This window comes from Medicago sativa, chromosome 3 (genome assembly GCF_051527215.1).
Source record: "Medicago sativa cultivar Bolivia chromosome 3, Bolivia_mono, whole genome shotgun sequence".
NCBI classification, from domain to species: Eukaryota; Viridiplantae; Streptophyta; class Magnoliopsida; order Fabales; family Fabaceae; genus Medicago; species Medicago sativa.
The window spans coordinates 35,474,063-35,496,004 of NC_140751.1; the positions used below are offsets into that span (position 1 = coordinate 35,474,063).

At 39.1% G+C, this 21,942-nt stretch overlaps 1 pseudogene; it reads left to right on the forward strand.

Annotated features, from left to right (window-relative positions):
- The window catches only part of LOC146937347 (uncharacterized), an 86,491-nt pseudogene that overhangs the window by 32,026 nt on the left and 32,523 nt on the right, over nt 1-21,942 (forward strand).

Here is a 21,942-nt window from a genome sequence, read left to right on the forward strand (position 1 = left end):
TACCTCTGAGGCCATCGAAGTTACCACAACTTCGGAAATGCTCAAGACCAAAGAAGGCCGAAGGAAGAGGAAACACAAGGTCCATGAGATTACTGTCGAGACCACGCATACCGAAGGGTCTCCGGTCAAATCGAGCTCCAAGAGAAGGAAACATGGCCATAAGGATTATAATCCTAACAGTGCTCATTCTTGTGTAGGTGATAATGTATCAAAGGTGATTTATCGATCTAATGCCACACTTGACATATTTCATTTCATGTTATTTTGACAGTCCCTTACAATATTTATTATATCTCTTTTAGGGTGTCGATCATGGCATTGTTGATACATCTCAACAAGGTCAGATTCTGTCTACTAACAAGGTAACCCCAACTCCTATTGTTGAGGAGAAGAGGGCGTCGAGACCAGTTCTCCTGACGTTGTGGTTACTTCTCCTAACCAACCATCAAAAACACATGATGAGGGTTTAGACCTTGATGGGTTGATCGAGGAGGAAAGGCCAGCTCTTGAGAAGAACACCTCTGACCAGGGTGACTATGTATCGAAAAAGGTCACATCAATGGCAAACCTTGACTTGACGGATGCCATCATTAGTCAAGAAGAACTTGATCGTCTTGAAAAGGTTAACCCTCTAGACGCCTTTGCTTTCCTGAAGAAAAGTGACGTGCTTTTCTCGAAGAGTATTGGGAAATCCTCAAACGTCTCTGCTGACGATTCGTCAGAGACTTCAAAAGAAAACCTCTTAGCAGAATTTCAAGATAAAGTCTTGAAAATCAACCTGCTGGAGGCCATTGAGCAAGATGAGAGCGTCATCGATGAAGTGAAAGGATTGCTTCACAAATTAAGTGAACTTCCTTCTGGCTCGAAATTTCGAGACCTTTCTCAAGTGTTGGGGCCTCTTCTCGATAGCATTAATCAACGCTTCCAGGAGAAGAAAACTGGTCAGGCACAACTTGAAGAGCAAACGCAACGCTGCGACCAACTTTTGGCAGGCGTTTCTGCCTTTCAAGTAAAATTCAAAACCTTTCAACAGGAAACCCCAGTCACTCAACGGAGGGTTGAAGAGATTGATGCTCCCATTGCGAAAACAAAGAAAAAATCCAGGAATTGGAGACCCAAAAAGCTGATCTCTTAAACAAAGAAGAGCTCATGAAACAAGAGGCTCTCGTTGTTCTACAAAAGGCCATGGACTCGAGACGATCCCAGCAGCACATACAAGTCCTTACTGACAAAGGCAAGGCTCTCGATGAAAAGCTTTCCGAATTTAAAAACCAACTCGATAAGCTCTTGTCTGAATTTATTATTTAGCACAAATCCTTTTGTAATTTTTCTTTTGAAATATTTTGTTCCCTTTTAATTTTGTATTCTAGACGGTATCCCTACCGATTTCATGGCATTTACTCTTTTTTATTTCTTAGAAATTTCATTTGCCAATTTATTTTCTTTAAAATACCACAAAATACTATTTGGAACAAGTTTCAAGAAGAAGGTAATGATGAGAAGCTAAAAAGTTTCTTTTGTTTAACCAAACAAGTTAAACTACCTAGGAAACCGTAAAACTTCTTGTCAATGATGACATTAGAGGAAAATAAATAAAAATAAATAAATAAACTTTACAACTTCCCTCTTTTTCCAAGGCAAATTTGTAGACGCCAAAATACCACGTGTGCGCATCTGTACCTGATGGGAAACCGTAAAATGTAACCCCTCTCAACTTCTACCTTCATTATAAATACCAAACTTCCCTTGAAAGTTCTGTCATCTTCTTCCCAACCTCATCTCTTTTAAGAAAAAAGAAACTATCAAGTTTTCCTTTTCTACTTTCATCAATGGATTTTCTAAGTGATGATCTGATCATCAACATTGCTGCAAGGGTTGCTAAACATAGCATGTACGACCTTTTTTACTTTCAACGAACCAACAAAAGGTATGCAGCGCTTTGTAGGGATCCCATTGTTTCCAAATCTTTTGGTAGGGACTACATTCCTCTTCTTACTGATCTGGACCCAACCCATGAAAAACTCAATTTCATGGAGCGTCTGTGGGCTCATGGCAACCCCATGTTCTACCTCCTCCGGTGTTCTCAACAAATGTTGCATCTTACTCCAAACCTTGCTACTATAGAGCATTTACTGAAGAATGTTGTTCCTTTAAGAGCGCTAAGTATTTCCAACTTCTGATGAAGGCTCTTGGTCCACCTCCTCTAGACTACGAGGGGCTCATTGAGGATTTCAGGGAACTTTTGATGACTAGGAGGATTGAGCGCTATCGACTGGATATCTTGGGAGGTGCCACTCCTTTCAGATTTCGCTGCACCTGGTACAAGAGAGCCCTGCCTGTAGGCATGGTTTGTCGTCAGTTTTGCAACAACTGGCTTAACTGCCCAGGAGATGGGAGAGAGGGGAATTGTTGTGGCTTCCTTCCCGCTGCTGATGAAGACTACACTCTTCATAACTTATGCATTGACTGTCGTCTCAATGGGGAGGTTTGATGGTTTATTGAAGTTTTTGGCATGAATCATCAATGGTAGATTCCTCAGTTGTTTTCAGATTTTAACTTCAGATTTGCATTGTTTAAGTTTTTACTCTATTTTGTTTTGCACTCTTTTTTTTTTTGTAATGGTTGGCACTATCCATTTTGGGACTTAAAATGTAAATCTGCCCGTTAGTTGGCACTTAAAACTTTAATGCCATATTTCGTTTTCTTTTCGAACTACTCTTGTGCAATTTTGATTTCTTGTAGCATCGGCTTATATTTTTTCAAATATTTTCCGTTTATGCGCATAACTCTTTGATCATCATTCAATTCTTCGATTTCATACGCATTATTCAAAAAAACTCTCCGAATTTCCCATGGTCCTTCCCAACTAGGAGACCATTTCCCCAACACTCAGCTTTTCTTGTCCATTGGCAAGATAACTTTCCACACTAAGTCCCCTTGAGCGAAAAGCTTCGACTTAACTTTTTTATTATAAGCTTTTGCTATCCTCTCTTTCTGCGTCGTGAGAACCTCTAGTGCCATTAATCTTTCTTCATCTAGATCCACTAACTCATCCAAAATCATGTCCCAGTAATGATTTGTTGGAATTTCGAATTGTCTTTAGACTCTAGTCGATTGAAGCAAGATTTCGACTGGCAACACAACATCATGGCCAAATGTGAGCCTATAGGGTGTAGTATTTGTTGATTCTTTGGGAGAAGTTTGACATGCCCATAGAGCTTCACCAAGAAATTCATGTCAATTTTGGGGTTTGCCCTTGGCTTTCCTTTTAACTATAGAAATGATATTTTTATTTGCTGCCTCGACCTGACCATTTGCTTGGGCATAATATGGTGTCGAAGTTAATAATTTAAAACCTATGTTTTCAGCAAATTTTACCATCTTTCGACCAGTAAACACAGATCCTTGATCTGTGGTGATAGTCTCTGGAATACCAAATCTGTAAATAATATTTTTCTGGATGAAACTTATAACTTCATCCTGTTTAACTTCTTTTAGTGGGATTGCCTCTATCCACTTGGTAAAGTAATCTATCCCAACTAAAATATATTTATGGCCTTTCGATGATTTAGGTTTTATTTCCCCAATCACATCAAAGGCCCAGCCTCTAAATGGCCAAGGTTTAACTATCGAATGTAGTTCGCTTGCTGGCACACGTTGAATCCCAGCGTGCTCTTGGCACCCTTGGCATCCTTTGGCAAATTTTATGCAATCTTTCAGCATAGTTGGCCAATATACACCTTGTCGAAATAATAACCATTTCATCTTATGGCCTGCTTGGTGCGTACCACATGCTCCACTATGAGTGTTGGAAACGGCCAAATATGCCTTAGTTTCTCCGAGACATTTAAGTAGAACTCCTTCTGGAGACTTTTTGAACAACTCGTTCTCCACAATTACATAGCTCAAGGCTTTATATTTTATTTTTCGACAAGTTGTACCATCAGGATTTTCCAGATAATTAACAATGGGCTTTCACCAATCATTATCAGTTAAACTGTTAATAACCAAAATTTCGACTAAGTTTGTACCTTGTATATGTCTGTGAGATGCCTCCGTGCCCCCAAATTTTGGTGTTAACAATTTCTTGGGGAGAGACTCCTTCGAACTGCGCTTATTCCTGATCTTGATTGACTCCTGCTCTTGACCTATCGAAACTTTGTACCCAGAAGCCGCTTGAGCAAGATCATTCGCTTCTTGATTCTCCATTCAGGGAATGTGTTTTATTTGAACATGAATAAAACGTTTGAGCAACACGTTTGCTGTGGTGAGGTACAAAATTAGACTTTCCTTGACACATTTGTATTCTTTGGTCAATTGTCTCAACACTAATTCCGAGTCGCCTTTTATTTCGACATTTTTTGCCCCCAGTTCGAGTAAGATCTCCAAACCGGTGATTAAGGCTTCATACTCAGCCTCATTATTCGAACAAAATTGGTTGATTCGAAACTTATGCTTAGTTGTAGTGTTGTCTGGCGAAATAATCACAATCCCGATCTCGATGCCATTTTTATGACTGGATCCATCAAAATATAACTTCCAACACTGGTTTTTGATTCCCCCAGGCAACGATTCCTCCACCGAATGATCAGCGATAAAATCAGCAACAATTTGGCCTTTAACGGATTTTAAAGATTGATATGTCAATGAATATTCTGTAAGTGCTAAGGCCCATTTACCCGCTCTGCTATGCAAAATAGGCTTTGACAACATATCCTTAATTATATCGAAATGAGAGTACACACAAACATCAAAAGGTTTTATATAATGCTTAAGTTTTGTACATGAAAAATACAAACACAGACATAATTTTTCACTTGGATGATATCTAGTTTCAGCATCATTCAATACCCTACTAAGATAAAAAAAAAATGTCTTTTTTTACGCCATTTTCATCCTCTTGTGACAACATACTCCCCATAGTACTTTCAGATGTTGCTATATACAACTTCATTTTTCTATCTTTTAAGAGGGGTGACAAAATAGGAGGATTCATCAAGTATGACTTGATTTCATCGAAAGCCTTCTGGTGTTCTGGTTCCCATTTGAACGCATCTTCTTTCTTCAGAGGAAGCAATGGCGCAAATGCTTGTGTTTTGCCACTTAGGTTTGATATGAACCTTCTGAGAAAGTTGATTTTTCCTAACAAAGACTGCAGTTCTTTCTTGGTTGAAGGGGCTTTAGTCTCCATTATTGCTTTGGTTTTGTTCTGATTGATCTCAATCCCCTTTTTATGGACAACAAAACCTGGAAAATCACCTGCACAACCACCAAACGCACATTTTAATGGCTTCATTTTTAACCCATATTGCCTCATTCTTTCGAATGACCGGCGCAAGTGTTCTAAGTGTTTATCCTCTAATGAGGATTTAACTACAATATCATCGATGTAGACCTGCATAAAGTCTTCTATGAAGTCATGAAACATCGAATTCATGGCCCTTGGTTTGTAGCACCAACATTTTTCAAGCCAAATGGCATTACTAGCCATTCATAACAGCCTAATGCCCCCAGGCATCGAAACGTTGTCTTAGAGATATCCTCTTCAGCAATGAAAATTTGATTGTAGCCTGAATAACCATCAAGCATACTCAGATACTCAAATCCCGCTGCTGAGTCCACTAGCATTTTTGCTACAGGCATGGGGTATTCATCTTTGGCAGTAGCGAGATTTAAATCTCTAAAGTCAATATAGACTCTTATAGTCCCATTTTTCTTTTTAACAGGAACCACGTTTGCTAACCAATCTACATACCTGGCCGGTCTGATAAAACCGTACTTCAAGAGTCTTTCGATTTCTTCTTTAATTTTTGGTAAAATTTGTGGTGCAAATCTTCTGGGAATCTGCTTTACTGGTTTCTTGTCCGTTCAAATTGGTAGATTCAATTCTACCACCTTTCGACTTAGACCGGGCATTTCGTTGTAATCCCAGGCAAAACAGTCTTTGTATCCCTTTAGGAGCTCCACAATTCGATCTTTGAACTCTTTGGGAAATTTGGCGCTAATATAGGTTGGTCTCTTGACAGAGCCATCCCCCAAGTCTACTTCTTCAAGAGGATCTTGCGACTTCATCTTAACAGTAGTGCCCATAGGATCTTCTTCAAAACCCAAAGGTTCATCATCATATATACAATCCAATTTTTGATCATCGACGAGGTCCTTAGTAGAATCTTCTACCAGAGTTTCAGTTACCTCTTTCTGCAAGACTTCAGCCGTCTTGGCCGTATTTAACTGATTTTCGGCCAGGTAGGCCGTAATTTTATCCCAAAAATTGGGCATAGTCATGGATCACTTTTCGATATCCCACCCAGTTGGTGAGATTGCATACTCAGTCGATCCTGGAGTGAGGTCATCAATAACCTTCCTGTAAGCTGAAGCTCTTGTTCTGAGCACATCTCCCTCCTCTAAAGGAGTTTCCTTATGATTCACCATTATGTAATCATGATCCACAAGCTCTCTTTCCCAAACAAAACTAGACTCTGGATGAAGTTTCATGGAACACATTTAACCTTCAGAGACTGTATATTTGGGACCTGAAGAAAGGACTGGAGGGATAGTTGCAAGTTGTTTGTCGAAGTTTTTCTTGGTGATGTTATTCACTTCAGCCAGGAAATAACTTTGATCCGCTTCGACATTCTCTACCAGACCATCTTCTTGCCATATGGAAATCCTTTGATGCACAGTAGAAGGCACTGCCCCCACACCATGGATCTATTCACTGCCTAACAACACATTGAAGTTAGCCTTAGATGAGACTACCATGAACGTAGTTGTTCTTTTGACACTTCCAACTATCAAATCCACTTCGACAGCCCCAAGGGAATTGCCAGTCGTCCCTTCGTAATTAGTGAGGACTATGTTATGTGGTTTCAAATCAGAATCAACAAGTCCAATTTTCCCTAAGAGAGATTGGGGTATCAAGTTGACAGTGGCACCTCCATCTATCAACACTTTATTGACTCCCACACCATTTATCTTGGCTTGGATAAACAAAGGTTTAAGATCGTTCATTGAAATATCGGGTTTCTCGAACACTGCATGCTGGTCCTCTATACAACCATTGTTCATAACATAATAGCATAATGGCTTGTGGATGGCCATTTCTTCAGTGAAATCAATTTCCACTTCATTTACCTCGGAGGGTACATCATATTCAACTGGCAGCACCGACACAACGTTACACACTATGTCGAGACTTGGGTCGGATTCAGAGAAATTCAAAGTCATTTCCTCATCCTCCTTTGGAAGGTATTTCTTCAAAGTTGGCAAAGGGGGAAATATCCTTTCAGTGGCTGGCCTTTTGACCATTTCGAAAACAGTCTCCTGTCTCTCTTTTCCTTTGTCAACATTAGCGATGTCTTTCAAGGTACCTGCCTTTTTCTGGCGTTGGTATCTTCGCCATTGTGTTTTTGTCATAGGGTTTTTACCCTTGTAATTGTTTTTATAGGCATACTAATTGGGATTCGATGCCTCCTTCTGATGGGGTGTTGTGGCTCCCCTTTTTACCCATTTGGTTGGTGGTGTTGAATAACCAGATTTCCTGCCCCCAGAGAAAACCCAAGTGTCTGTAGGAGCCTTTGAAGAAGGATTGAAAGTCTTCCTATGACTCTTGCCTGGATTCTGCTATAAGGTTTTCATCTTATAAGGAATTCCTCGTTTGTTGAAACCGAATTTTGGCCGGTTGTCAACCCATCCTCCTTTGTGCTTGGCCCGTGGTCGAAATCCTTCAATAGATTTTGCAGCCTCTTTGTCGAAAACTGTGCTGCACCTTGGACAAAGCATGGCATGTGCGTTGGAAATTTTGCATCTGTTGAGAAAATCAATTAAATCTTCCTCAGCCTTAGGATATGCCACCTTCATTTTTTCAGCCAATCGGTCTTCAGTAACCATTGCGTTCTCAGATTGATGGTCCTCAGCATCCATCTCTTCGTCTGCTTGTAGATTTTCTTTCGACGCCGGCGCTAGGGGAGGGGGTTTAGTATCGAACTCTTCTGTGATATCTACCATGTTTATGGCAGTCACATCGGCGTACATTGAATCAGCTTTCTTCAGAGGATCTGCTTCTTCTGTGATATCCAAATTTCATCCTTCCCTCATCGAGAGCTTTCTACACAGAGTCCCTGAAACGAGTACAACGAGATAAGTTATGACCTAAGAACCCATGGAATTTACAAAATCATCTCTTTTTCCTTTGTTCTAAAGGAGGTAGTTTCATGTTCTTTGGCACTAAGATTATGCCATCAGCAACTAAGAGATCAAAGATCCCCTCACATTTAGAAACATCGAAAGTGTATGTTTTAGGAGGATATTTATCGTTCTTAGGTTCTTCAGGATTTTTTCCATTTGACGGCCTTAACAATTTGCATGTATAAGGTGGCCTATCTTTTAATTCCGCCAAATTAATTTCATTATCTTCGACAGTGTCTGACCCCCAATCGAACTTAGGGTCACTGTCTCCTGCATCTACATAGGCAACTTTTTCCCTTTTAGGGAATTTATTCGTCCGAGCTTTCTCAGCCTTAAGTCTTTCGACTTGTCGGACTCTGTCTGCTAATTGTGCCATATCCCTAAGATATTGAGTGTCCAACTTCTTTCGGACGGAATAGTCGAGGCCACCAGCAGCCATTTCGACCAATTCATGTTCTGGCACTGAAGTGAAGCATCTAGCCTTGAGAAGACATAATATGTTTAGATAATCGTCAATTGACTCATGCGTCTTTCGTCGAACATTGGCTAGTTCCTTCAAACTAATTTTAGACTGACCCATGTAGAATTGTTCATGGAAAGCCTTTTCTAATTGATTCCAACTAAAAATGGAATGTGGAGGCAATGTTGTAAACCAAGTGAAGGAATTTTTCGTTAGAGAACTTGGAAAATATTTTAGGTTCAAATTCTCATTGTTTGCCATTTCACCAGCTTCCATAAGATATCGAGCAATGTGTTCGACTGTCGATTCATTGGTTTCCCCGACGAATTTAGTAAATTTGGGGACCTTTCAATTTCTTGGCAATTCAGTTTCTAAAACATATTCAGACAAAGCCGACAAAAAATTGGGCCTATGTAAACCCATATTGAAACTGTTTTGGGCTAACAAAGCCTCGACAACATTCGCTATGTTGTTATGGCCCTCGTAATTGTTTCGACGGGTTTGCATGACCACTTGGTCCGCGTCTTGGTGCCTATTGATCACTACTGGTACCCTCTCCGATTCCTCTTGAACCGGCTGTTGTATCCTTGGTGGTTGTGTTTGAGTTTCAGGCACTTGGTTATTTTGACTAACTGCGGGATTTTTTACCGACCCAACATTTGGATTTCGAGTTACCGGCCTATCTCGTGTGGCAGGAGCGCCAAAGAAATCGGCTATTCGCTCCATCTGGGCAGACAGTGTTTGGTAACTGTTATTAGTCTATCGAATCAAAAGATTAATTACTGCACCCATCTGTTGCGTCACCAGGTTGGCCATTTCATGGTTGGCCTCATCCATCTGTTGCCCTAAGGTCATCATAGAGACATTGGTTAAGGATTGTCGGGGCGTTGCAAAAGGAACGCTCACCCCAGGAGTAAACAGTTGGGGCATTGGTACGTTTAAACTTTCGGAGAATGAGGATGGGTTCGTATGTAGGCCTTGCATCAAGGAAGTTGGCATGCCGTATTGCATAGTTCGACGGCTTGTGCCAAGATTAAAAAACCCTTGATTCGATGTATTTGGGATGGCCTGCAAAGTCTGTGCGGTCAATGTAAACGCCGGAACGGACTGAGTCATTTGGGTAGACATAGTTGATCCCGTCGGAGCGGCCTGAGTAGTTCGTGTGGCCGATGTGACCGCAGGAATGGCCTGACTAGTCTGCGTGGCCATCGTCGATTCGACCGGATCTATCACGGTCGTCATGGTACTAGTTGGGATTGCTTGCGTAGCACTAGATGATGTGGGTGGGTTGGTTGTTATTGTTCCTGACGAACTAGCGGCGTTTGATGCCGCTGTGTTCGGGATGGGAGGAGGACGCGTCATTTCAGGAAGTTGTTTTTTACTCCTTAATAGCATGCACAACGCAAACCAACAACATTGATCAAATGAATCTCAATAGTAAACGTTTAACAAAGAAGCACAAAAAGGTCCCGCTGGCGTGCCAATTTGTTTACGCTGATTTTTGGTAAACAATCGCTGGTTTAAAAATAGTTACTTGCAAGATCAACCAGTAAATCTTAGGAGCATATTTGTGCTTTGTTGTTTCTAGAAAAATGTAATGTTCTTAAAGGATTGGATAAATAGAAATAAAGTAAACACTCGAATTCAACCCGGTTGAATCCAATCGAAATTCATTAAGTAAAAACAAGATGAATTGCTCAAAAGAAATAAGTAAAATGTAAAGACATTTAAGAAAACAATCGTAAATTGCATTGATTGAATGTAAATTGGTACACAGATTCATACATTGCAACTTGTGACTCGTTTCTCGCTTCCATACGGATAATTTGAGTGTAAGTTTTGTATGATTGAATTGTGATCACTTTTCCTTAGGAAAAATTACTATTTATACAAATAGGAATAACTACCTAAATTCGAATTCAAATCTATAACTACAGAAAAGTAACAAGCCATATCCATCCAATTTGGATTTCGAACACGCCTTTAGAAATGTCTGTTGCTTGCCCTTATCCGCAGTGATAACCGTTCCTCGATAGGTTTCGTCCGTCGAACTGAAACACGTGTTCCCAGCATGTTCAACTTCGATAAATACCTAAGAGCAATTTTTATTTCTTCGATGATAAGGTCAACTTTCTTTGACTACATTTAATGATAGCCTTCAAAAATATAGGCTAACAGCAACATAAATGAAGTACATTGTACGAGTTATACAGAATGTATGTAAAGTGATTTGTAGACCACCCCTTTTATTTTAATGAATTCCATTTTACCTTTTCCTTGAGTTTACGTGCGTAAGCTTACTTTTATCTTGCTTTATTTTAAGCATTTACTTGCAAACTCAAACCTGTCGAGAGACAGTGCCTTTTCATTCAAACCCGTCCTGCTCTCTAAGTAACCTGAGTGCATTTCGTGGCCTTTGTTCAAACATTTTCCTATAAAAAACCTTTACACAACGGTCTTGAGATTTCTAATTCGATCTCGCTTATAATAATCAGAACTAGATCCCGTTTGCCAAAATCACAGGCAAACATGTGGTTGTCCAAAACTTGTATGGTCGGGTATACTAGAAAATAAGAGAAAGTGTTCAAAATTTGAGAGGGTATCTAAGACACCAAATTGAAAAATCTCACAACTAGTGGAGACTGGACTAGTCCAGTTGGGTGAACCAGAATAAATTGCTTTGTGTCACCTTCTTGTATCGAATTCATTTTGATACATACTTCATATCTGAACATCTTCTCAAAGTTTAAAAAGCAACTAAAATTTTTAAAAGATCACAATTCAAATCACATTTTCTTGTGACCATTATTTTTACTTCACTTAGAATAAATAAATGAAAGATGATATTTCTTACAAAGCATTTGATGCAAGAAACCAAAAAATAGATCATTAAATTTTTCAAGAAATATAGCAGTTAGACTTCTAACCGAATACACGGTCATGGTGGATATAAAATTAAAATCAACCGACCAATCCTGCCTTTCTTGATCCTATTTTTCGTAAACATATCACCTCCTTAAATAATAATACTAAACACCACTGTTAAGATTATTGTTTTATATGAAAAAAAAAATCATTTAAATTTATAGAATACATAAAAAAAAAAAAAAACACAAATTCACATAGCTAAAACCGAATAGAATGCATTTAGATCTCTAATATTGACATCCAAGTCATTAATTTAATTTGTAATTAATCAAAGTTAATCTATCAATCTAGATCAAAAAAACATGACAAGAAGATTGAAAATCAAACAACACCGTATTATTAAGACGCACAACAAAATAAAAATTGATGTATCTAGTTAAAAATTCAGTCCAAATACATTAACTTTTTTTTTTTTGAACAAACAAAAATGATATATTAACAACGGTGATTTACCCTGCACAAGGCGTGCAAGGGGGAATCACGAAAGAGTATGTACAAAATTGGTGCTGAATAGATCAAAGCACAACCAAAAGGACAAAACAGATGAATAGATTACAATTATAAGTGGACGCCCATACAAAGGAGCGGTGTATTCCACCAGTCATGATAGCTGTAAATAAATGATGCCTGATTCGATCGTAGCCACATGAAAGATGTCAGTTTAACCTTTTCAATGAGAATGGAAAGAACAGATGCCTTATTGTTGAACACGCGATCATTCCTTTCCTTCCAAATAATCCAAACAGAGGTAAACCAAATGACTTTAAAATACAAATGTGTGGATCGAGGCAAACCCGGCATATTAGTGAATTGAATGAAGTGTTGATGAAGATCACCAGGTGGAACCGAGGAGATACCCAACCAAAGCCAAACATCAGACCATAAAGACCCAAAAACATTGCAATCCAAAAATAGATGTGTTGTTGTTTCACTACTCCCGCAATCGGACACACACAACGCATTATTGTGAGAAAGAACGTTCCGCCGCACCAAATTATCCTTGGTAGGAAGTCTGTTGCGAAGAAGTCGCCAAACGAACACAGACACCTTGGATGGAATATGTTTAAGCCAAATGCCAGCAACCTGATAACTACCCGCCATTTCTCCTGAAGATGTGAGAAAGCGGTAAGCCCCACGCACCGAATATTCATGAATGGGGTCTAATAGCCACCTCCAAGTATCCTCAACGGTGACCTGCAAAACAGTGTTCAAAAGTAACATGGAACACTCCCTCACACTCTCCTCCTCCCACGCCAGTAAACGGCGATGCCACAACCTCTCCCTCCCATCAACCGCCCCTAATAACCTCATAATCATATCCACAGAACAATCTTTATACACTGACAAGTCAAAAATGCTGGGAAATTTTAATTTTAAAGGAACGTCCCCCACCCAAATATCATGCCAGAAAAAAGTTTTCCTTCCGTCACCAATAACCCTCCTAGTGTTATTATCAAACCAATTGCCTATCCCCTCACCTACCCCTTCGCGCAGCCTACACAAAGACCGCCACCAAACCGAGCACACTCTACCTCCCTCTTTCAACCGACCACCCTCCTCACCGTACCGGGCTTTCAAAACCCGGTACCATAATCCCTCCTTATCAACCAGCATCCTCCAACACCATTTACTCAATAAAGATACATTAAAAGCTCCAACCCTCTTAACCCCCAACCCTCCTTCCTCCTTTGGAGTACAAACCGACTCCCATTTAATCCAAGCAATTTTCCTAAAATCCTCACCGCCCCCCCCCCCCCCCCCCCAAAAAAAATTTTTAAAAATAGATTCGATAGAAGAAATTATACCTGTAGGGGCCTTGAAAAAGGAAAGAAAGTAAACCGGAAGAGACGACAGGACTGATTTCAGAAGGACCAGGCGACCACCGAAAGATAGAAACTGATGGTTCCACGACGACAGGCGAGAGACAATACGATCAATCACAGGTTTCCAAAAAGAAAGTTTCCGAGAATCCCCTCCAATAGGCAGCCCCAAATAAACAAAAGGAATGTTACCCCTTCGACAATTCATCAACACCGCCGCCTCTGATAACCAAGAAGCAGGAATATTAACTCCCGTCAACATACTTTTATGGAAGTTTACTTTAAGCCCCGAAAGCTCCTCAAATAATAGTAACACCGACCTCATAGTGCGCACATTCAACCAACTCTTTTCTCCTATAATTAAAGTGTCGTCCGCGAATTGAAGATGTGTCAACCGAACCTCATCACCATTACCAACTCCATACCCTGAGAAAAGTTGTGCCCCTACCACCGCATTCATTAACAAATTAAATCCCTCGGCAGCCAACAAAAACAAAAAAGGCGACAAGGGGTCACCTTAACGAAGACCCCGTTCCAAAGGAAACTCATCCGTCAGACATCCATTCACTAAAATAGACGCTTTTGCTGTTCCAACACATTCAAAAATCCACTTTCTCCAAATTGTTGGGAAATTCATATTGGCCATAACAGAGTCCAGGTAATTGAGATCAACAGAGTCATACGCTTTTTCGAAGTCAACTTTAAACAGAAGCAACTCTTTGTTTAAACGTCTAGCTTCATCCACCGCTTCATTAGCAATTAGAATACTGTCCAATATCTGTTTCCCTTTGACGAATGCTAACTGAGACTCAGATACGACACTTCCAATCACTACCCGAAGTCTATTAGCCAGAACCTTAGCAAGGACCTTGTACAAACTTCCAACCAGAGAAATGGGTCGAAATCGTTCAACCGTTGCGGACTGCTCACCTTTGGAATTAAAGCTATAAAGGTTGAGTTTAAACCTTTTGTCAGCTTGCCATTACGATGAAACTCCACCATAAACCGAAGCAAAACATCCTTTAATAGATTCCAAAATTCCTTTATAAAACCAAAAGAAACACCATCAGGACCCGGACTCTTATAACTACCACAATCCCATATTGCTTGTTTCACTTCCTCCAAAGAAAACGGTTTAGTTAAAATTCCAGCCTCAACACAAGAAAGCTTTCGAAAATTTAGACCCCCAATACTAGGCCGATCTGCACCCTTTTTTTTAAAGTGACTTGAAAAATGATGGAACACAGTCGCTCTAATATTATGCACTCCTTCAACGGTACCACCATCGATAGACATCATATTAATAGCATCCTGACGTCGCCGATTAGACATATAATTATGGAAAAACTTCGAGTTAGCATCCCCCTCCTTCAACCAACTCAAACGAGATTTCTGCCAATTCATACTAGTTTGCAAACGAGCCAAGGAGTGTAAAGATAATGATAATTCACGAAGTTCAGAAACCTCATCAGCCTGGAGCACTTCATTTTCTGCTTTAACATCAAGATCGGACATTTTATCTTTTATGTCTAAAATTCGTCCTTCCAAATTCTGAACATGTTGAGAGTGCCACTCCTTCAAACTTGCCTTAATCCATTTCAACTTCTGTTGTAACACAAAGCCGCCATACCCTTGACAACGAAAAGTAGACCATTTTTCGCGGACAAATTCTGCATACCCAGGCAATTCAGACCAACACTTTAACATTCTCAACGGTCGAGGCCCCCAATTGGACGCATCAACATGTAACATTACCGGCACGTGATCAGATAGACCTCTTTGGTGAGCAACTTGAATACTATTTGGCCATTTTTGACACCACTTGTTTGACAGTAGAAAGCGATCCAATCTACTCATAGATATTCCATCCCCCCGATACCAAGTAAACAATCGACCACAGATAGGCTAGTCAATTAAGAAACTATCATGAATGAATTTATTAAACACATCCACATCCGCTTGTCTAAAGACCATAGCCCTGCCTTTCCTTTCTTCACAACTTCTAACAGTGTTAAAGTCTCCACAGACACAAATGCACAAGTCACCATTATTAATAACACGCACAGACAGACACTCCCACAAAAAATTTTTTGCCTCTAAGTCGCATGGAGCATACACATTGAAGATAATAAATTCTTCACCTGTAAGAATAACCTTACCCTTGATAGCCAGAACATGGTTGAAACTGAAGGAACTCCACACTTCAATCTGGGACGCGTCCCACACCGTGACCAAGCCCCTAGACGCCCCAACAGATGGTCTAAAAGAAAAATTATGCGTCCCTTCTCCCCACAAAGTCTTGATCAGCTGATCATTCATCATTTCCAGCTTAGTCTCTTGTATACACAATACCATAGGACGCTTCTCATAAACTAATCTTCGAATTTCCGCCCTCTTCTCACCACCTCCTAACCCCCTCGCATTATAAGTAATGACCTTCATTGGAACCTTCCGCCCCCCACCCACCAAACCACCAACAACCTCATGCCTCACCCCCAACTCCCTCTTTCCCCAACACACTCATCTCACCTCCTCCTGCTGCCCTCAGTTTTTTCCTCCCCTCCCTCGAGAGCAAGTTAAAGCTGTTTGTGGTGTCACAATTAAACTCCACCCCCACTATTTTACCCAAGTCCCGAACATCTTTCTGCACCCTGTCTGCTTTGCCATTGAGAATCAACCAATTCTCCCAGTCATTATTATTAAAGGAAGAATTTGAATTTTTTGAAGAATCCGAAGTTGAACCTATTGCTGGCTTAGATTTTTACTGCACACCACTGACCTTCTTCTTGCGGTTTTGTTTCTTTAAGATTCGAATAATCTGTTTACGATCATTAGCCGGCATACGAGCTATTTTCTTCATAAAACCAACTGACTGCAAAACAACTCCACGCTTACTAGATGATGACTTCTTCGAAGATGAATTTGAGTTGCTTAAAGTTGTCTTTACTATTTTATCTTCCCCACTGGCCGACTTGCAAGAGGAAGAGAACACAACACCTCCTTCTGAGATAGTTTTCTGAGCATCCATCCAATCAATACTCCAAGGTCCTTGCTTGTGATTACCTTGCGCCTTTTCTACATTATCCAGCTGCTCACCTTTCAAAGAAGCATGGTCCAAACTTGCTGGCTGCGTTACTGGTTGCAGAACAGGAGAAAAACTAACTGTAAAAAATTCTTTGTGAGTATCCTTGACTTCATTTGTATGCGGTTCAGTTGACTGATGTTGTGTAATAATTTTATTCTCATGTTGTCGCCATTCATCCCGCAAATCATTAACTAGATCGTCCAATTCCCATTCGCCTTGAACTTCATCCATACCAGACAGATTTTTAAAATGCGGTGCTGCCTCCTTTAACGTATAAGTTTCCGTTTCCGACATAAATGCATCCTCACCTAAATTACATCCCCATTCCTCCACAATCTTGATAGCATAAACAGTCCCATCTATAACAAATTCTGATGTCTTGTTCACTATCTCAATATCTGGAGTCGCAATAAGAATACGAGCGAAATCAAGTCTTGCTTTATCTGCAGTACAGTCATCGAGGAAAAAAATCTGCCCATATCGGATACACAAAGCCGAAAGAAAACATCATTCCATGCATGCACAGGAATTCCATAAACACGCAGCCATGCTCCACGTTCATACCGAACCGATGACTCAGACCATTTTTGAAAATTTGAGAATAGCATCCCAAAAAAATCTTGTGCCCTTGAAAACAATTTCGAAAAGTCCTCATCGCCGGTGCAATGTAAAAAAACTCGGTCGCCCCCCAACGGAGTAACAACCACATTAAGAAACCCGGCATCTTCAATACGTTGTTGGAGAGATAATGCCGAGACCCCCGCCTTCACATTTGCAACCATGCCTGAACGTGCCCATGCTCTATCTTCTAAGCTAGACTTGTAAACTGGAATAAACTGTGATGGCTGTATGACTTTTGAAGCAAGTGTAGACACACCAGCTGTTGAATTCTTCTCTAACCGATGCTTCCCCTTCAATACTCCCTCTCCCGCAACCAAAAACTTCTTCTCTGTAACATTATTGGCCTTCTCCCTCACCAAACCCATTCCATCACCAAGATCCTCACCCAGCCGAACCTTCTTCTTCCTTTCCAAACCCACCACCGGCACTTCGACCGACCCAACAGTTACCATCCTCTCTTCATCCCGATTTACCACTGCCACAGCGCCCTTCCTCTGTTGGTTAACACCCTCGTCCTCTCTAGAGACTGCCGCACCAGTCATCACACCCTCCTTCCTCACAACAATATTTGGATTAACAACATACGCATCATTATGTGCAAACCTATCAAACCTCGCTTCTTTTGCCCAGACACGACAATCTCCCACCCAAACATTGTTCAAAGCTTGTTTCAATTTAATCTTATTTTTCACATGAACAAACCTGACAAACCCAAATTCTTGACCTCGAGCATTCCTATGTCGCGCCACATATAAATCAGATAAAATCCCACAGACTTCAAAAGCTTGATGTAAACAAAACAGTGGTATATACTCCGGGAAATTAGTAACATAAAAGGAAGCTTTATACCCGGTTATAATGTCAGACAAAGCCACCTCTGTTGAATGCCATTCTGCAGATACCACTTGACCTCCCACAAAGCTGGATTTGTTGCCATCATTCCTAACCCTAGCCTCCTTCTGCTGCCTATCGAAGAAACCTTCCTTGAAACCCCTGTCAGAGCCCTGAAACTGATGCTGACCTATACCTGTCGACGCTCCTCGATACCCGTCTGATCCTTTTGACCAGTCCCGTCGTCGTTGATCCAGTTCCGTCGCTTTCCGCTTCCGAGACCGCACCACAGACCAATCTCCCCTATCCCCCCAATATCTGCCACCCCAGCTGGACCCCTATCCCCCCCATGATGACGCTTTGCCGGAGAAAAGCTCCGACGCGGTTGCCCATAGCTATTCCATGGATTCCCGCCTCTCCTACGCTCGAAATCTCTCATTGTTTTTTTTTTTATAAATAGGACCGGAGGGAGTACTTAGACGACAAAATTACATAGCAACACGAAATAATAAACAAATCAATATATTAAACACTTATTTAGATATACAGAGGAAGAAAAAAAAAACGTTGAGATGGTACTCATAATTGATAAACCGTCAACTATATTCCATGCTCAAAGGATATTTGGGTCATTTGAATACAACACGGTGAAGGGCAACTTAGTCACTTCAAAGTTGATAGTATTTGGAGTTTTAGACATTGTGAACAATAATATTTTCGATCAAAACAATTAGTCAAACTGGCAAATAATTCAAACAAAACTTCATAAAAATTTCAGTTTTATTTTATATATATTATAAAATTTAACACGTAAGTTTACTTACACATTAAGTAAGTAATTTCAGCCACTATACATGGAGATGAAATTTACCCCTTGTTTTATGTAATACATTTCAAAGGTTATAGTGTGTGTATATATATTTCCAATAATATATAGTGTTGACTAATTGTTTTATGTAATACATTTCAAAGGTTATAGTGTGTGTGTACGCGCACATATATATATATATATATATGTCATCTTTGTGTATCACTACCGTTGCGGAATAATAAAATAAAATAGATACAGCACCAAATAATCAAATAGGGGAATTATAGTCAAAGATATCAAGCCTATGACTCGCACACTAAAAAAATAAAATATTCACTATCAGCTCGTAACAGAAAATCAGCTAGTTGAAATCACTCAAATTTTTTAATAAATAATCAACGTTTGTCAAAATTAAACAGTCATCCATATTGTTTGGGGAGCCGGAGACGTTTGAGAAACAACGGGATCAAATGTTCCACGATCATTAAGAGACATGGATACTATATCTTCATCCAAAACCTAAAGTCATTAGTTATATAAGTCATCTCTCTTATATATTAGAATATAAACTTAATCTTCTAAAATCCTTTAAAATTCAACTCACTATCTTTAATACACTGAAATGAATTCTAAACCTAGATAGATGCCATCTCATTATATATATTGAAATCAAAGAAAAAAATCATTATAATAGGACTTTGAACTTTCACACGAAAGTGCTCGATTGGCTATAGCGTTGACAAATATTCTCTTAATCATTTTTTTACAAGATTCTCTTAATTATTTGAAGAATGATCTTTCATTTTTTCGGGCTTTTCTTTTTGTAGAAAATCTTTATTCGATTACTTAAATTTAGTAGTAGTATATCGTAATGGAGTCAAACACAAACGCAATCAATTTTTTATTGGAAACACGTAATCATTTTGAAATTTAATTACATATATTCACACTTACAATTCATCGTCACATAGTTTAGCGGCGAAACTCATTAGTTAAGTGCGAAAAGATGCGTATTACATCTTCCAAATCGCAGTTCAACGTATCAAATGTCTTTACTACCTTCCATCGTATAAGGTGTACTTAGGGAGCTTTACACTTGCAATTCTATGAGTTTATTGAAATAAACACACACATTTAATCATTATACTATCAAAATTGTTTTAAACTGTCAACCTACCACCATTAAACTCTTATACTACATTTTAATATTTTACAATATTTGAAAGGTTGAAAATATTTTGTAATTGTTATCGATTTGATCGTAGTTGATCCGGTTGAACCTTCGAACCTCAATCGTTGCCTCTACGGATTCAATGATAGTGAAAGAGATGCAAATAGAAATAATTTCCACCCAAATCAAAGGCGAAGAAAAGGAGTTTGTGGAGACATTGCAAAGCAGATGGTTGCTAGAACATCCTTTAATTTTGAACTCAAACAAAGAATGATCAAATCTGGCACAGGAAGGTGAAATTGATGCATTAATTCAAAAAAGAGTCTAGATTATATATGACTTAATTGCAATTTTGGTCCTTCCTTTTAATCAATTTATGGATTTTGGTCCCCTGATTTTTTAATCCACAATTTTAGTCCTGTTAAGAAATAAAGTAAAAGCACAAGATCAAAGAAGAAGAGGAAGAAGAAGATGAAAGCACTTTGTATTATTCTCTTCACAAGTATATCTTTACAATACAATATGAGCTCTATTTATAGGACACAAGATGAGTAAGTGAGTGATCAAGACAATTAAAGTCCACTAACTATTCACTTACTAATGGGGGTTATAGGAAGGTGAAGAATGATGGACATGAGAGTTATAGGAAGGTGAAGAAGGATGGACATCCACTAAGTCATTATTTCATAACACTCCCCCTTGGATGTCCATCAGGATATGCCTCATTAAAACCTTACTAGAGAAAAACCCAATGGGAAAAAAATCTAGTGAAGGAAAAAGAGTACAACATCCTTTTGTGTCATAATCTGCCTCGTTAAAAACCTTACCAGGAAAACCCAGCGGGATAAAACCATGGTTAAGGGAAAAAGAGTGCATAGCTCATTTTTGTCTCCCCCTCATAAAGACATCGAAGAAGTTCAAAATCTTTTATAGTAGTTACTCAAAATCTTTACTTGGCGGTGACTATGTAGATAGATATGATTTATCTTCACACTCTTCTCCAAATTAGGGGCTTTTAAGATATCTTCATATTGAGTTGTTGAAAGAACCTCCTTTTAAAATCAGAATACCGCAAGTTTCTTGTATGTATAAAATCATAATCTTTAATAAAAAAGCATTCTCCAATTCCTTGATGTGGTGTTAGCATTTTCAAACAATTGGGCAATATTGTTCTTTCTCTAAGGTGCAAATTGTATGCTTGACTTGCTGCAATATCTGTATTTACTAAAATACCACGATATATATAATAAGTAAAATACATTAGTGTCCTCACTTGACCAATTCAAGTTGTCCATAATTTTCTTGAGGACATGATCTTTACTGACATCACAATCATTCTAGTACATAATCACTTGTCACATATAGCGCTATATTATTTCCAAAAACACGTCGACGTTGACTTTATTTCGGTTCCATCTCATTCCATTGAGATTTTCATTCATGACATAATATTTCATAAGTTTCAGGTACCTGATTAGTTCTTCTGGAACTGAAAAATCAATTATGTCAGAAAACTCTTTTAGAGTTTCTATATCCTTGTTTGGGTTATCTTTCCTTTAAGCTACTTTTCTTATTCAAGGATTTTTATATTTGGAACCGATTGATCTATCATGCTTCAGGCACGATTGAGACTCATTTGCAATAATAGATTATCCGACATGGAAATCTATCGTTTGGAACATTAGCAGCTGATATTTGATTTATTTACTTTTGCAAATGAGTTATATCTTGAGGATCAAGACGAGACAATAATATTTCCTTTCAAATAATTTATTTGAACTTTAGGTTCATATTTTCAGTTGCTTATTATCTCCCCCTAATATTGAGAAAATTAATTCATCAATTGATAATCAGCCTACTGGGCTGTAAATAAGTTGGCTCATCACAATTAATGATAGATGGAGATTCATATCAAATATATTTTCTCAATATTCTTTCAATATTTATCTTAGTGCAATATATTGGAGCAATTGTGATATACGCAACACATCCAAAATCCACTTGGATGAGAAATTTAGGTTGTTAACC